The sequence below is a fragment of the Elgaria multicarinata genome, chromosome 8 (assembly GCF_023053635.1).
Source record: "Elgaria multicarinata webbii isolate HBS135686 ecotype San Diego chromosome 8, rElgMul1.1.pri, whole genome shotgun sequence".
In the NCBI taxonomy this organism is placed as follows: Eukaryota; Metazoa; Chordata; class Lepidosauria; order Squamata; family Anguidae; genus Elgaria; species Elgaria multicarinata.
The window spans coordinates 68,237,284-68,253,529 of record NC_086178.1 but is presented as its reverse complement, the minus strand read 5'-3'; positions in this window follow the sequence as shown (position 1 = coordinate 68,253,529).

Genomic DNA, 16,246 nt, shown 5'->3' with positions numbered 1-16,246 from the left:
TTCAGCAGGTGTCATTTGTAGGCATGCAGCACCTGATGAAATTCCCTCTTCATCACAACAGTTAAAGCTGCAGGAGCCCTGCCCCCTTTTTTATCTAGTCAAAAGGCCAAATGACAGCTGCTGAAAATCCTTTTTTATACAACTGTTAAAGATACGGGAGCCCTGTCCTCCTTTCCTTATGATCGCCCTAGCTTCTATGCCCATGCCATCATGTGTTACCTCCATGTGAGGAATGGCTATATCTGCTGAATTTCTGTCTGTGAACCAGCTTTTAAAGGCACAGGCACCCTTGATTATTATTATTTTTAAAATATTTATTATATTTCTGTGCTACACAATGGCTCTCTGGGCAGTTCACAAAAATTAAAACCACAAAATACAGGATAAAATACAATATAAAATATAATGGCTAAAACTGCAGTATCAAAGTGCAACCTGAATAAAAACCTAGCAGCAGTGCAGAGGTTTAAAGTGCAATAACAGATTTAAAACAGCAAAGCTAAAAACCGGAATGCTAAAATGCTAAAAATGTTTTTTGGGGGGAGTTCTTCACATGGTGCCAGAAAGAACATAATGTACATGCCAGGCAAACCTCTCTAGGAAGCTCATACCATAACTAGGGTGCCCAGGAAGGGGATATTAGCCACTTGTAATTGTTAACATCCTCCAAGTCCAGGTTAAGCTTCTTCAGGAGTGGTCTGATTACCGCCTCTTTTAAAGAAGCCGGCACCGGCACCACTCCCTCTCTCAGGGAGGCATTTACAATCTCCTGGACCCAGCCGGTGACCCCCTCCTTATTATTTGATGTAATGAACCATGAGGGGCAAGGATCAAGCACACAGGTGGTTGACCGAACTTGGCCAAGCACCTTGTCCACATCCTCGGGCCTCAGTAACTGGAACTCATCCAATAAAACTGGACCAGACAGCACTCTGAACGCCTCTACCAGTGGAGCTACATTAAACGTTGTATCCAATTCATGGCGAATCTGAACAACTTTAACTTCAAACTGCTGTGCAAATTTGTCACAGCATGCTACTGAGGGTTCTACCATCTCTCGTTCTGGCCCAGAGTGTAACCACCTGGAAAAGTTCCACTGGATGACACTGAGAAGATGCAATGCTGGTGGAAAAGAACTGTCTCTTTGCCACCCTCACTGCCACAGAGTAGGCTTGATAGTGAGCTCTAATCCATGTTCAATCAGACTCAGCACAAGTTTTCCTCCACCGGTGTTCTAGCCGTTTTCCCTCTTGCTTCATTGCCCTCAGCTCAGGTGTACTGTATACCAAGCAGTTTTCTGATTTTATCCAAAGTTTCATGAAATTGGCTTTGGTCCATCAGTGGCACATGAAGCAAGAAAAGTGGAGTAAACACTACCTTAAAAACTGCTTTCATGGGCCACATAGCACTTGAAACTGTGGGTTGGGTGGGGTCCAACTAGTAGAACATAACGTCATCAATCCTGTAGGTCCTGCTTAGTGAATGAGAGAGTTGTCCCTCACCCTGGTCCATGCTCCCCTGTTCAAGAAAGTTTCCTGGATTAAGTCCCTCAAGTTTACCCCTCTCCCCTCTCCCCTCTCCCCTCTCATCCAGCATTGGGATATTGTAAAAGATTAAAAGAGCACTGCTGCGATATTGTGAATGGGGAACAGAAGCCACTTGATCTCAATAGGTGAAGCAGCTACTGTGCTATTGTGAATGCTTAGAGCAGTGCTGCTGCAATATTATGAATGTGAAGCAGAGGGTACTTGATCTCACTGGGGCATTTCCACCCCTTGACCAAGTCACAGAAATAGACATGCCCAGAATTTAATGCAGGGGGATGGGGTACACTACAATGGAACTGCACAGGAGCCATGTTTAAGAAAAACAAGGATTTCCAAAATGTGTCTTTTCCAGAGGGAAGCTGCTTGGTTGCTGCGGTTGGGAACAGCATCATTTGCCATGAATGACCCTGATGAGCTCTCCCTCCACACTAAATCTGCCATGTAGATTGGGCTCCAGAGCCAGAACAGGCTAACTCTGCTCACTGTACCATCCTTTCTTCTCATTTTTAAAAATATGCTATAGTGGCTGACTGAACATGTACAAGATTACAGATGCTAATTTTATTATACCTTTTAAATATATTCTCCTTTTCTAAATCCAAATGGTGCTTATTCCCAAGGAAATGTGTTTAGCATTGTGGCAGGAGAAACAAACTCCTGCAGTCATGCTAGTGCTATGGTTTAAGACTGTAAAATGCAAGATTACACATGCCCAGAATCTTTCTTTCTTTTTTAACTAGGGTTGTCAATAGGTTTTTGTTTTGGTTTGGTTTTTTGGCTCCATCATATCAGGGATGTAGAACCAGTTATAAAGCATGGAATGGCAGAGAGGGGAGGAGAGAGATGTTAGTTGTGTGCTTCAAAACTAAGTCATACATATGACCATCTAGAGCCTCCCCTCCTCCCCCCACCCCCCAAGATCATTAAGGTGCAATCTTATGCATGTTAAGACAGAAGAAAGTGCTACAACTCCCAACATTCCATACTGGCTGCAGGATGCCTAGAAATGTAGGACTTTTTTCTGTCTAAATGTGCAGACGATTGCGGCCTAAGTCCAGGGTCTAAAATGACCTAGCTGCACCACTCACCAGGTCCATGCAACTTCTCCTTCTCTGGCCAATGGATGGGCCAGGCTGGTTCATCCCCACGGCTTGATGCTATTCCTGAGAAGCATGGGATGCAGCCTCCCAATGGCCCTTGGTACTCTGGCTAATGCTAGAATATTCTTCCCTTTTGCTCTCCAGTCCCAAAGGCAAATAGGCTGGCAGGAAAGAAAAGACTGATCATTTCCCATGCCGACAGAAAGCAAAAAAGTAGCACATAGATAGGGTAAGATCAGCATTCCCCAACCTGGTACTCTCCAGATGTTTTGAACTACATCTGGTGAGCAGCCATATTGGCTCAGGCTGACAGGAGTTGAAGTCCAAAATGGAACTCTGCTTAACCTGTTGTGGAGAATTTCCTAATGGGATTTTGGGGAGGGGGATGAAAGCAAAAAATGGACAAAGAGACACCACCTGGCGAAGCCCCTGAAAGAAAGCATTCCAAAACTGAAGGATAAAAAGAGGCACTTTTTTACTTTCAATGACAGGCTTTGCATGATCACAGAGGGGAAAGAAGCCATGGTAGCTGATTTCCCCCATCCCCGTGTCTGCTGTGGGGATTAGCATAATTACCCTCGGTAGCAGAGATTGTCATGTGAACCTGGCCAGGGTGGCTTGTTGCTGTGTGTAACAATCCACCCATAATCCATGAGCCATTGTTCCTGTTCAAACAACATGCTAAACCATGACAGTTAAGCATTTTCTGCTAGACATTATGGCTTAGTGTGTTGTGTCAACCATGACTGATAGTGTGTCCATGGCTTATAGTGTGAACCATTCCTAGCCATGGTGGCGGCTACATAACCACAGTTTAAACAGGCTCACTAACCACTTGCTGCAAAAGGGTTAGTAGCCTAACCATGGCTTTATGTGTTGTCTGAACAGGCCCAATGGTTTGCAGACATTTTCAAGGGCACATTCTTGGCCACAGCAGAAGATAACTGCTGAATCTTTAAACGTGGAGTCAAATGTCAACTAAAAGATTCATTTATATTTTCTTTTGTTTTCCAGCTTCATAACTTAGCACCTCTCCTTTCCTAACTTTTAATAACATGTATGGTGAGTGGATGAAATATCTGAAAACTTTGAACAGGGCACTGAGGTAGGCTAGTAAGACCTGACATGCTTAGTCTATGGATTCTTTTTCTAATTCTTCTGATGGACTTCAGTTCAAGGGACTCTGAGTTCAGAAGCCCCAGAAGAGCTTACTTATACGTTGGGGATCCTCATCCCCAGGTGAGAGCAAGAAGCAACAAGAGGGATGACCAGGCATGGAATACCAGAGGGACTAGTCATAGAGCCAAGTGCTTTAGAGCCGGCATAGGGAACTGGCCAAATTGGCTCTGGGCAAGGACGTTGGTGCTACATACCATAGGGTGACCATATGAAAAGGAGGACAGGGCTCCTGTATCTTTAACAGTTGCATAGAAAAGGGAATTTCAGCAGGTGTCATTTGTATATATGGAGAACCTGGTGAAATTCTCTCTTCATCACAACAGTTAAAGGTGCAGGACCTATACTAGAGTGACCAGATTTAAAAGAGGGCAGGGCACTTGCAGCTTTAACTGTGGTGATGAAGGGGAAATTTCCCCAGATTCCCCATATATACAAATGACACCTTCTGAAATTTCCTTTTAAATACAACTGTTAAAGATACAGGAGCCCTGTCCTCCTTTTCATATGGTCACCCTAACATACCAATGGTGAGTGGGACTACTGTTCAAAGAAGGAGGAGCCACTGCTGGCATGCCCTTCCTGATACAACCCCATACCACATACTCCTTCTCTCATACATACAACCTGTTCACAAACATACATGATGGCTGTGGCATGCTGGGAGTTGTATTACTCATGTTTTTGTACTGAACACCAACAATATTGTTTCAGGGTTCCAGACAGGTTCTTCTCAGCCCTGCCTCAAGATTCTTTGGATTGAACCTGGGACCTTTTGCATGCATGCAAAACATGTGCTTATCTCTGACTATCTTATTTAATTGGTGACTTCTTTTTCTATTTGCAATCAACACTGTTGATTGCATGACATGGTTGCTGTTCCCATCTTCTGGGGGCGGGGTGGGGAGACCTTTCTTTGTTCCATTACACCCCACACTACATAGCCAGTAAAACCAACGTTCTACCATTGAATGCAGATCAATGATACCTATTTTCTTGGTCTTTTAATCATTGCACTATTTTGTATAAGTGAGACGTTTTAATGCCAAGTGCCATATGAAAAGACAGCATGAGCAAGAGGCCCATGACTAATTGTTCTTCATTTTCTGTTCCTTTAAATGAAGATAATTATATATAAATACAAGTGAACTACCAGACGTCTGGCCAGGATGCATTACAGTTTGTGCATGGAAGCCACTGCAACTCAAAATAAATACTCATAATGATTCAACTGAAATAACCTTTTCTTTGTTTCCGGCATATTGGATTTTTTTATTTTTAGTTTGTGGGGTGGGTGGGAAGGGGGTGAGTTCAGTTTCCAAGCAGCTTTCTGCCAAGCTTGGGGCTGGGAACTCCAATTCCCAGCTGGAAATTATGCATACAGCACCATCAGCATACATGCACCAACATTATAAGATGGGAGAGAATTCTCTGCATTTCCTGAAAAATCTCATAGATGTCAAGTGGATTCCATATTTAACCAGGAACATTTACCCATCACTAGCTGTGACTGCTCTTAAAACCCTTCAGCCAGAATTATACAGGATCAAGAAAAGAAGCATATGAGAGGATCTTGTTCATTGTGTTGTTAGTGATGTGAGAGGATTTTGTATTTCCAAGTATAGAAATATGAATATCAACAACTCATAATGCTTGCTTCAGTGTATATATGTGTATGATATAATTTCTATAACCTCCATATCATACATATAAAGTGCAACATTAAAATGCAATGCTGTAAAAATAAATGGTCCTTGAGTTTCTAGTTACAATACTGGATCCATAAGCACTCCCAGGCAGTTGATCTGACTCATTAGGGCAGCCTTTCCCAACCTTTGGTCCCTAGAAGTTGTTCAACTACAACTCCAAACATCTCTTGACAATTGACCTTGTTGGTTAGGGATGATGGGAATTGTAGTTCAACAACATCTGGGGACCAAAGGTTGGGATAAGCTGCTTTAGGGAGAGTGCAACCCCTTCCAGGTGAACACTACTCATCTGGGTAGAAAAACGGTACCTCCATCTTGTCTGAATTGAGTGTCAGTTTACCCTCAACCAGTCCATTACTGAAGTTAGGTAATGATTCAAAACAAATATTAAACAAGTGTTATAGCCTCTTTTAATCTCCATTCTTGCTACGGTGCCCATTTGTCATCTTTTACATAGGATAGTCTAGTTGAAAATCTGTCCAGTCTGAGTTCAGTTTAAAGATTAAGAACTACCAGAAGCAACAGTTGGACCTTGAAGTTACCTATGGCAAGCCACACAGTTAAATTGTCTGCCACGCTATGGTGAGATGTATTTTATTTCTATTGAAGTTATAATTATTTTTTCTAAATGTGCATCTACACATAAATTAGCATATGCAAATTTTATGTAAATAAATGTTCTCTTGTCCTCTTTTTTGGTGATGCATGCCCTCTTTTTTAGTGATCCAACAACTGGCCATCCTAATCCCTGCCTTTCCCCCCACAAATTTACCCATATTCAAATCCCCTCATCGTTCTTTCTACCCATTTATTTTGTATGTATTGCTGCCACACTGGTGGTAATAGAAGGGATGAAGGACTTGAACAGATGTGTGTGTGAAGGGGGAAATCTCTGAACAATTTCATTGTTTCAAATGCTTACTGTTTTCCTACCTAAATGAATACTGCAAAAATTGGCCCTAGCTGAAACTATGCTGAATATTCACACTGAATGTGAATTATTCTTATATCACTTTGTATTCACGTTATTGTTGTGTGCAATGTCCTCCGATACACTTAAATTATTAGAAGCGCCTATTACAACTATGCACTGATACTGTGCTGAAGTTTTTAAAGGACATAGCTCAGCCTTGAAGGTTTATAATCTAATACTCAACTTTTTGCATTCTTACTTCCTGCTCCCTCAAGAAAATCAAACGAGATTACATTGGGAATGCAGCTTGGTGTGAAAATAGGTAAAAGGTTTGGTCTAGCCAGAAAGCAGCCTGATGGAAGTTGTAGCTTTTAGAGGAATTACAGCAGTCTTGGTTTTGTCAAAAAAGCTATTTAACAGTGCTGTGCTGAAAAAAATATCCACGAAAATTTTGACCCTTCTCATTTGGTAGAAAAGAAATTGCTTTCGAAAAGAAATTCAAAGAAGAAGAAATTTCAGAGAAATTCTCACGGGTTTGGTCCAGGGTTCTTGTACTTGCCTTACTTATGAGATGACTGATAAGTGTGTGTGTGAATGTCCTGTCTTTGTTCTCCACACTTCCTGCCCAGGAGAAGACATCATGAGTTTATTCCTCCCATATGGCCTTTTCAGATCAGGACGTTCAGGTAGCCTGGGAGACTGTAGAACAATGGTGAGGTGTGTAATAGAAAGAAAAATATAGACAATACCCTCAGCTATGTTAAGTGATTAGTTAAGGTCTCAAACTAATTATAAAATGCCGTGAGCAGAAAAATTGCAGCTAACCCTAACCCTTTATATGCAGTGTGTTTTAAAACCACACTGGATATAAAGAGACGAAATCAGTCCAAACAATCATATCATGTTTAATAGATGTGCAGAGATGCTTTGTGTTCACTGGTCAAATGAATGCCGAAACTGAGATGATGCATATAGAGAAGCAAGAGGAAGCTTTCAATCCATTAATAAACTACTTAAGGTTCCAGTGGCCCAATAAAGATTCAAAAATTGATTCAAAAATCAATAAAGATTTTTATTTTTTTATTTTTAGTGATCCAACAACTGGCCATCCTAATCCCTTCCTTTCCCCCACAAATTTACCCATATTCAAATCCCCTCCTCCTTTCTATCCATTTATTTTGTATGTATTGCAGCCTTTTTCTTTCTTTTTTTTAATTAGTTACTTCAGTTCCTGCCCCAGAACTCAGTCAAAGCTAAAAGAGAGAGAATGGAGGGGGTGTTGCACAAAAACATTAATTATTAGTTGTGTATTATTATTATTATTATTATTATTATTATTATTATTATTATTATTATTATTTTGTATGTATAGCAGCCTTTTTCTTTCTTTTTTTAAATTAGTTACTTCAGTTCCTGCCCCAGAACTCGATCAAAGCTAAAAGAGAGAGAATGGAGGGGGTGTTGCACAAAAACATTAATTATTAGTTGTGTATTATTATTATTATTATTATTATTATTATTATTATTATTATTTTGTATGTATAGCAGCCTTTTTCTTTCTTTTTTTAAATTAGTTACTTCAGTTCCTGCCCCAGAACTCGATCAAAGCTAAAAGAGAGAGAATGGAGGGGGTGTTGCACAAAAACATTAATTATTAGTTGTTTATTATTATTATTATTATTATTATTATTATTATTATTATTACTATCATCATCATCATCTCACTCCTAGTCCAGGTAAATGTGTTTAGGATTGGAGTGTTAGTGTCAGCTTCTAGCTACCTAATATACTAGCATCCCAAAAAAAATGCTGAAAAAGCTTTTAATATGTTGACAAAGTTTACAAATGTTAACAAAGCTTATTATATTACAGTCTCAAAGCAGAATAAATTAAATACAGTGGATTGAATCCATACTAAGTTAGTTGTACTTAGGTCTCATTTAAATCAATGGGACAGGTTAAATCATGCTTTAAGTCCTATTGATTTCAATAGGAACTAAGCAAAGTAACTTACAATGCAATGTAAACTGTGCTGAGTTCAGTGGACTAATTCCCAGGTAAGTGTTTATACCTGGTGTGGGGAACCAATTGCTTGCAGTCACATGTGGCCCTCAGGCTAATCTCAGATAGATAGTAGGATGTGAGAATCTGGACCACTGGTTTGTTTAGGGGCTAAACAAACCAGCAATTAACCCAACCCTTAAACAAACCATTTATCTGGGTTTGCACATCATGATCAACAACCTATGAAGGAGCTGATCATAGGTAGTTGTGTAAAAGTGGAAGTGGCAGGCATACAGGAGGCAGCGCTTGCTCTCTCCTGCTCGTTCATGACAACTCATGGGTTGTTTAAATGGTTGCTGCTATATGTGAACTAGGTTATACACTGGGTAGGGAAACAAACCATGGGTTAAATAAACTAATGTTATGTGTGAACCAGGACTGAGTAACTTTAGATGTTCTTCCCAAAACAGTTTGTAGAAGAGACGAATGTGTATGTCTTCTAGGCTGCTTCACATTTTACACTTTAGGGGCCCTTCCACACGTCGTTCTGAAATCGCCTGCATACGCCCCAACTACGGCCCCAAAACGATAGTGTGTACCATAGCTGAAGAGACGGAGGCGGCAGCGGCTGGGGAATCCAGGCGCGTCCTTGCCGCCGTTGCCGCCGGCCTCCTGCTGCCGGGGTAAGAGCGACCCGGGTCGGAGAGCTCGGCGGAGGCGGAAGCCGAGTTCTCCGACCCGGGTCGCTCTTACCCAGGCAGCAGGAGGCCGGCGGCAGCGGCGGCGGCAGACGTGCCCGGATTCCCCAGCCGCTGCCGCCTCCGTCTCTTCAGCTATGGTACACACTATCATTTTGGGGGCGTAGTTGGGGCGCATGCACGCGATTTCAGAACGACGTGTGGAAGGGCCCTTGGTCAGCTGACTCTGAATATTCTGGTAGAATGTTTTCAGTAGGCTTTGCAACCTCTATTGAAATAGGCAAGAAGATACAAGACCTGTAAAAAAAATATGTTTGCCCTGATTAAAAACAATCAGCCAAAAGCAAGGGCGGAACCAAGGAATCTTCTGCAATATTGTTATTAGTAAAAGGTTTATTAAAGTGCTTTGGCTTATTTTTTACTCTCCTACGGGGGTTTCCTTCTTTTCGCACTGATTAAAAACAAAACAAAAACGTTTTGAAATATTGGGAACAGAATTATCACTGGCCTAAAAGTGTATGCACACATGTTTACAAGCCAACTTGTGCTCATATAACAGGAATTACATTTTACGCGGAAATAGTCTCACCATGTACACAGTTGTTTATTTCTCCCACAGCCCTTTCTTGGGTGGGGGTGGGGGAATGGTATTCTCATTCTGCTTTGTTGTTCCTTCCAAAGAGCCCACTTGTGCCCTCCTGCAGGGATCAAGATAGCTGGTTCATAATAGAAAGTGCTATATTATGAAATCTGCGCATTCTTATCCCTGGTGCTTGTTGGAAGGCTCCAGTGTGTTTGGATGATGATCATAATGTGTATTTATTAATGGAAGCGCACAAAAATGAATGCTCTGATAAGACATTGGCCTTTGAACAAATGCTGGTCAAATGGCTATGCTCCAAGATGTAATTTAAAGAATATAAAGGCAATCCAGCCAGAACACTTTCCATTTGGACAACTGCATGCTGTGCATGCTTTACTTGTAACTGTTTTTAATTGCCTTGTTTGAGTGTGGATAGGCAGCGATGCCGTGTCAGCAGTCTCTTTTGTCCTAGAAATTGGTCAAAGCTGTGACACAGGCATATCTTAATGAGCCAAGCTGCAACGTATTTGCATGTGATACAGATGTGACAGGTACTGTAATAGCAACACTACAAAAATTATTACAGACCAACTTGGTTTTGCATGTGCCAGCTGTTAGGGAAATGTGACTCTGCAACAAAGAAGGGCAGAAGGGGGCAAGTAATTGGTGTGAGGCATTTGCCCACCCTTGTCCCCTCCAGCAACACCTACCCTGTTTCCTCGAAAGTAGGACATCCCCCGAAAATAAGACCTACTTCCAGTTTTGCCTCTTGCGGTAATATAAGGCATCCGCCGAAAATAAGACCTTTTTCTTTTGTTCAACAATAAATGTGTACCGTATTCTTCTTCATGGAAAAATAAGACATCCCCTGAAAATAAGACCTAGCACATCTTTGGGACCAAAAATTAATATAAGACACTCTTATTTTCGGGGAAACAGGGTAGGTTGGATTGCCATGTTTACATGCAATATGTTAAGCTGCATTTGATAGCAGCCATCAGGGCCGAATGACAAGAGAAGAAGGAAAAAACTTAGATGCATTATCTTCCTCATTTAAGCAAATGCACATGCTATTTGTCTTTGAGATGACCTGTCTCTTTGGTGCAACTCCTAGACCTATATTTTGTTCAGGCTTTATCACTGGAATTGGTGGAAGACTGAAAAGGAAAGCAAACACACACACACACACACACACACACACACACACACGGTTTTATTATCTCATTAAGTATAAATTTTGTTTCGTTACTGAAAAAAACAACCCTGCTATGTAAATAGGTTGGCACTAGTTTACACTTTCCTTGTATTGAGTTTTGAAAAGAAGCTTTGTTAACTCTAAGCATTCACATAATCCTGCTGTTTATTCAGGGACAGCCAGCTACACATGAAAGGTAGTCAATCATGTGCTCCTTTTCAATGGGGTAAACATTTCTGAATCTTAAAGTGCGATGATTGCACAATTTAGAAAGGAGGAAGAATATAATTTGGGCATCAAAATACAATCCTGCCAGCTACCTTGAGCATAAAAAAAGCAGGTAGTTATTATCAAAAATTTTCTAATATGAGTGGTTCAGACAAATAGGGTAAACATGTTTTGGCTGCAATCTTATACCTAGTTTCCTGGGAGTAAGTCCGACTGAACTCAATGGAACATACTTTTAAGTAGACATGAATAGGGTACACTGTTTGCTAATCCAAGTAGGAATCAAATGAAACATTTTCTAAAATGAAAACATCAACATATTGCAATTTGATTTTTGATTTAATTTTTAAAATAATATTTTGCATATAAATATCTTTAGACTTCCTCAGTAAAAGTCTCATGAGAGCACATGCTTGAGCATTTTTATACCAACTAATTCTGGAACTAAATTGGTTATAATTTTAAATATTTCTTCAAAAATCTTCATTGTACATTAATTTTTATATTTCCATGTTAGAATTTGTTGTATCATATCATGAATGATGCAAATTTGAAATACAAAATGTTATTTGCTCCAACTCTGTGAATTTTATTTTGTATTTCAAATTTGTGGCATTCATAATATGAGGCACATGAAAATTTGAAAATGAGTGTGCAAGTTAGATTCTTGAAGAAATGGTTAAAATTGGTAACTGATTCAGTTCCTAAACTAGTGCAACACGCCTAAGTTGCCTCCTGGTCAAGAGAAGGCTGTTTTATACCTCATGCTGGAGCATTTCATGAGAAAAGTGAAACTAAGGCCATGGCTAGACCTAGCGCATCTAGTGTGATGGAGGTGGTAGGAGCTTGAGATATGGTTATCGCGAGATCTCCCCCTCTGTCTACACATGGCGCACGATGTCCTAGGAGGAAGAGGACGTCACACCCACCATTTTGTTTTGTTATTTTAAAGGAGAAGGAGCGCACGAGCACTCTAACGGAAAATGTGAGGGGGTTTTTTTTTTAAAAAAATCCCCGCTCCCCCCACCCCACCCCACCCCACCCCGAGTCCTCACGGTTACTCACGAGGAGCCGGGACAACCCGTGCGCCCGGCCACACATTCCGCAGTCTCAGGATCATCCCAAGACTGCAGAAAAAGTAGGCTAAAAGGGTTGGGCGATATCCCGGGTCAAATGAGGGATCGTCCATCCCTTCTCCCGGGATCTCCTGTGTGTCATATGTAGGGTGACCATATGACCAGATTTGCCCGGATTTGCCCGGGTTTTTGATGACAAATCTGGGAGGGGGAGGGGAAATCTGGATTTCCCCCCCCAAAGAGCAGCTCTAATGGGAATTAACAAAAATGCTTATAACTCTGTCATTTTTTAAGATAAAGACATGAAACATGGCACAATGGTAGCTCTTAGGAACGACTTTAGTCATACCAAATTTGAAACAGTTCCGTTCATCCATTGATTTTTTAGGATTTTTTTAAAAATTGAGGTTTTAAAATTATTATTTTTAAAATCATCATTTTTAAAGATAAAGAGATGAAACTTTGCACCATGATAGGATTTAGGTAGAGCTTTAACCACACCAAATTTGAAACAGATCCGTTCATCCATTGATTTTTTAGGATTTTTTTTAAAAATGAGGTTTTAAAATTATTATTTTTAAAACTGTCATTTTTAAAGATAAAGAGCTGAAAGTTGGCACCATGATAGCTTTTAGGTAGAGCTTTAGCCATACCAAATTTGAAACAGATCTGGGGCCAGTAGCAAACCCTGTTAACAACAACAGCAGCTTGCAATAAGTGAAGATACAGTCAGAAAAGATATTTGAGGGAAGGGGAGAATGTAACACACAGTATAGCAAAAGCTTCAAAGTACAGCAAAACCTACAAAAGTAGGAGTGAGTGAAGTTAATTTCAGATACATTGAATCTCTCACTTGTTCTTTATTTCAGTGATTTTAACATTAAGATGTTATGTAGAACAGATTTGTCTTAAATGTGTGCTGTAAAATCAGACATGTGACCAAGGCTATGTTCGGGTGGGCACGCCCCCTTGGTGCTGGACAGCTTTAAAGCGCTTTATAACAGTTTTGACAACTGTTGGAGCCCAGGACACACTGCATATACAGTTTTCAAACGCCCCTTGGGGGCGACCATGTTGTCCTCCTATTTGGTTTCCAAAATATGGTCACCCTAGTCATGTGAACACACAGGGACAATCCTGGGGCAATCCCTGGGATATCGCCCCGTCTAGCCATGGCGTGAGGATGCTTCCAGATGGAAGCCTTCTCGCAGGAGCAGGTTATTGATTTTTGTTCTTTTAAAAATACAATATTATAATGGGGCCTTCCACACTGCAGAAAGCATTTGATTTTTTTGTATGTGTGCACCACATAGTGGACATGTGGATGGAGCAAGATGGAATGTAGCAATAGCTGCCTTTTTTCTTTCCCCTCCACCTCCTCTTCCCTCCTCTCCTCTGCCAGCCCCAAACAGTTTTTTATTCTTTTTATTGAGGGTACTTCCAGGCTGTTCAGGGGGATCTACACTATTGCTTTTAAAGTGCTTTAAAGCACTTTGAAAATGTTTTGAAAACTGTATATGCAGTGTGTCCTGGGCTCCAACAGTTGTCAAAACTGTTATAAAGCGCTTTAAAGCTGTAGTGTAGATCCCCCCCAGATGAGGCATAGGTCTTTGCTGGAAGGAGATGGGAAGCTTTCCCTCCATGGACTTCTTTAATTCTTCTTATCTTAGGAGCCAAACCAATATGTCCTTGTGATCTTCTAGATTTGCCTGCTTTTTAAATGATGAAAATAAAAAGGATTGTTTGTTCTCAGGTAGCAATTTACACAAGTTCAACCTGTGATTTCTGACACAAACATTTGTGATTTCAGTCCTAAGTAAGAAATATGGGAGCAGGCCTACATTAAGGCAGACATGGGCCAGATCTACACCAAGCAGGATATAATGCTTTGAAAGTGGTTTGAAAATGATATATGGAATGTGTCAATGGGCCCGAACAGTTGTCAGTGCACTTCAATACCATTATAAAGCAGTAGTGTGACTCCTGCCTTGGATAACATCCCTTACCAGCTTATAGTGCTGATTCTGTCTAATGGGAAAGAATGGAACAAGTTGAGAAGGCCAATTTCTTAGGCAAACTGAACATTGTTGTTCCTTTTACTGCAAAGCTGATGCCAGGAGAGCATTGGTATAAAATCTTCAACAATTTGGCCCTTTATGTTTATATCAAATAAATTAATACATTACAGCATCTATTCTGAATCTTGATAATATTTATAAAAGTTATAGCATTTAAATAAATTGCAGGCATCACTTAGGAAAATAGTTTAATTTGGGGGTTGGGGGAGGAGAGGTGTGCTTTCTTAAGAGTGCTCAATGTTTGCAGAAGAAATTTGCCAAATGTCGAGCTCTTGCCAAATAAGAGCAATCACAAGTTTGGATTGATTTCCAGAGGGGTAGCCAGTTTAATCTGTTGCAGCAAAACCAACAAAGAGTCTTGTGGCACCTTAAAAACTAGCAAATGTATTATGGCATAAGCCAAAAGAAGTGATTGTGTCCATAAAAGTTTATGCCAAAATAAATTTGTTAGTTTTTAAGGTGCCACAACTCTCTTTGTTGTTCATTTTGGATATATGCCTTTCACCAGTTGAACTTGAAATACTATGGATGGAACAAACTGTAGAAACTCCCAGTCCTGATGTGCAGTATAATTGAAGCATGTATGCGTCCTACTCAAATTGCAGGCACAAGAGAAAGAAACACACGTAAAGTGTGAAGGCCACCACCTGAATGAACACTGTTGGCTTTACTTATATTTAGTCCCTCGGCACTTGAAGCATTGTTTGAAATGAATAGCAAGGCAAGCTTACAGAAGAGTGCTGTGTGCCATCTGGAAGCGCAGTCCTCCAAATCTATCATTGGTCCTTCAGATGTCACATCACATATGGCAAGAGACAGCAGTGTCAACACTCACTTACTTATGCAGGTCAATGGGTGTCTCCTTCAGAACACTCAGTGTGGAGCCAGCCAGCAGTCAACACAGTAATAAAAGACAAGCAATTCTGTTGAATCAGAGAATCAAGTGCAGCAGCTTTTAGAAGTTGGTCTGTGCTAGAGGTTTCTTGTTTCTGTGGGATTATGGAGAGATTCAGATGATCTCTCCCCCCCCTTCCCTAGCACATATCCACTTTTAACAGTGTGATTTCCTCCTTTTCAATCTCTGGCTTGGTCATAAAGTGCATTCTGTTGTACATTGCCTTTAGTCATTTTGGATATCCATCATAAAGGACCTATCCTTCATGGCATGTTTCAGACACATATCATCCATTCGTTTATTTTGCATGCAAGTACGTAATAACGCACATACTTAGCACTTGATATATGGGATTTGTACATGCTGTTATGTGAATGCTATGTGCATTTTAAATATATATTTAAACCTGAGATCTGTTCCTTTTAAAAGGATTCCTCCATAACAGGTGATGTTCTTTCAGGTACTGTCTGGTGATCTTTGAATGAATGAATGAACGAAAGAAAGAAAGAAAGAAAGAAAGAAAGCTGACTCATTTGTCTCAATATCTCTGCCAATATATTCAGTGTAACAAACATGACTGGAATTTATCTTGAACAATTGCAACTACCCTGTTTTGTATAAGTAGTGGCACTCCTGGGGACCTCAGGAAATGCCTTGAGATTTGTTTGCATAGGGCAGGAGAAGGGGGAACTACTCTACTACTTAACATTAATGTAGCACTAATACTTTGTTTAATAGCAAGTGCTACAAGTGCACAGGGCATTTTTAAAGTTAAAAAAATTAGAAAGAAAGCCCCCTCCATCACCCCCTACACTGAAAAAGCAGGATGTTTTTTGAAATTCTCATCTCCCCAGGCTCTTTTCCTGGAGTTTTCATTTTGTCAAAAATGCAAGAATCAAATTATTTGGCACAGCACTAGTAAATACTGATAGCTAGCATGATGAATTTCCCAAGAAACCCATTGTGCTAGCAAGTGCTATTGACAATACGCAAGTGTCGACTTACACCAGCACAACATCAGTAGTGTTAATGCCAGCACACTGT